We start from the raw sequence: 2,133 nt of genomic DNA, 5'->3' as shown, positions 1-2,133 counted from the left end.
CTTATGCCTGCAATCCTGGCATTTTGGGAGGCTGAGGCAGGAGGAAAATTTGAGACCACAAGTTTGCCAGCATCCTGAGAAAGAGTGAGACCCCCCACCCCATCTCTACAAAAAATACAAAAATTAGTTGGGTGTGACAGCACATGCCTTTAGTACCAGCTACTCTGAAGGCTGAGGCAGAAGGATGGCTTGAACCCAGGAGTTTGAGGTTGCAGTGAGCTATGCTCATGCCACTGTAGTCTACCCACAGCTACAGAGCACGACTCTGTAGAAAGAAGAGAAGGGGCCAGAAGGGATAGGAAGGAACAGAAAGGGAAAGAAAGGGAGAAAGAGAGAAAGAAAGGAAAAGAAGAAAGGAAGAAAGGAAGGGAGGGAGGGAGGGAGGGAGACAAGAAAAGAAAACAATAGAGAAAATCCAAAAGATTAAAATCTGCTTCCTTTAAGAGTTATAAAATAAGCACATCTCTAGAAAAACTGATCAGTAGAAAGGAAATAACATTAAACACACACAGCAACAAAACAGTGTCTGGAATGAAAAGGTGACATATTTAAAGATTTTCTTAAGAAATTAGTTCAGGCTTGGTGCCTATGGCTCAAGTGGCTAAGGCACCAGCCACAGACACCTAAGGTGGCAGGTTCGAATCTAGCCTGGGCCCACCAAAACAACAATGATGGCTGCAACCAAAAAAAAAAAAAAAATAGCCGGGCATTGTGGTGGGTGCCTGTGGTCCCAGCTATTTGGCAGGGTGAGGCAGGAGACTCGCTTGAGCCCAGGAGTTGGAGGTTGCAGTGAGCTGTTATGCCACAGCACTCTACCCAGGGGGATAGCTTGAGGCTCTGTCTCAAAAAAAAAAAAGAAGCCACGCAGTCTGGGATCTTTTGTTACAGCCTCCCAGACCAGACTCTACATCTCTGCCTCCTCATTCCAGCTCTCACACTTTAAACAAATGTCATCATCTTAGTGCCATTTTTTTTGCATTTTTTGTGCCTTTTTTCTTGGTGATTTCCTGTTTAAGATGGTCCCCAGCATAGTGCTGAAGCGGTGCCTCACAGAGAAAGCACACATGTTAGACGGGCTTTGCTTGGGTGCCAATTACCATGCTATTGATGGAAGTTCAATGTCAGTGAACCAATGGTACATATTAAATAAATACCTTTTGGGGGGTCATGCATGGTGGTGCACACCTGTAACCCTAGCACTCTGGGAGGCCAAGGTGGGAGACTCGCTTGAACTTAGCAGTTCCAGACCAGACTGAGCAAGAGCAAGACCCCATCTCTACCAAGAGAAAAACTAGCCGGGTAGTACACTCCTGTAGTCTGAGCCACTCTGGAGGCTGAAGCAGGAGGATAGTTTCTGTGAGCTTATGACAACATGGCCCTCTACCCAGGGTGACAGAGTGAGACTGTCTCAAAATACATACATACATATATTTTTGGTAAAGAACATACATATGTTTTTGTTAAAGAACAAAAACACACATAAAACAAACATTATGTATTGGTCAACTGAGAGAAATGTCATGGCCAGTTGCTCACAGGTTCCTAATTCTGTATTATTCCCAGGAGCAATGGTCCAGTACCTCCCCACTGAGTGTTTGCGGTGACCTTACAGAACACAGCTAAGAATCCCCTCTTTCCACATTTAAAACCTTGCAAATGAATGACATCAGTGGGGGAATGTTGGTGGATAAAGAAAAGAAGTATACAGGAGACTGGGCCCCTAGGGCCTTCAAAAAGCCAGTAAAGGAGTCTGAGAAGGAGCAGAGGAAACTGAGCAGTGAAGGCTGAGGGATGCCCTCAGGGCACGGGAGCCTCAAGGTCCCTGGTGACCTCCACAGGGCAGCCTGGAGGAGGGCATGGGTAACAGCCCCATGTGAACCTGAGAGAGGGGAGGAGGGAACGGGAGACAGTGAACACAGAAAACTCTTTGAAGACTTTTGCCAGAAAAAGGAGCGAAGTGATGGAGCAAAAGATGTAGAGAAGATACAATGAAAAGACTTTATTTTTTTGAGACGGAGTCTCAGTATGTCGCCCTTGGTAGAGTGCAGTGGTGTCACAACTCACAGCAACCTCCAACTCTTGGGCTTACATGATTCTCTTCCTTCAGCCTCCCAAGTAGCTGGAACTACAGGC

At 46.2% G+C, this 2,133-nt stretch overlaps 1 protein-coding gene across 1 annotated transcript in view; it reads right to left on the bottom strand.

Annotated features, from left to right (window-relative positions):
• Positions 1 to 2,133, bottom strand: part of CMBL (carboxymethylenebutenolidase homolog) — a 16,757-nt gene that overhangs the window by 10,998 nt on the left and 3,626 nt on the right. The window lies entirely within an intron of this gene.

The sequence above is a fragment of the Otolemur garnettii genome, unplaced genomic scaffold, assembly GCF_000181295.1.
Source record: "Otolemur garnettii isolate 467f Iridium unplaced genomic scaffold, OtoGar3 scaffold00033, whole genome shotgun sequence".
In the NCBI taxonomy this organism is placed as follows: Eukaryota; Metazoa; Chordata; class Mammalia; order Primates; family Galagidae; genus Otolemur; species Otolemur garnettii.
The sequence above is the reverse complement of the archived record's forward strand: the minus strand, read 5'-3'. Positions and strand labels throughout refer to the sequence as shown.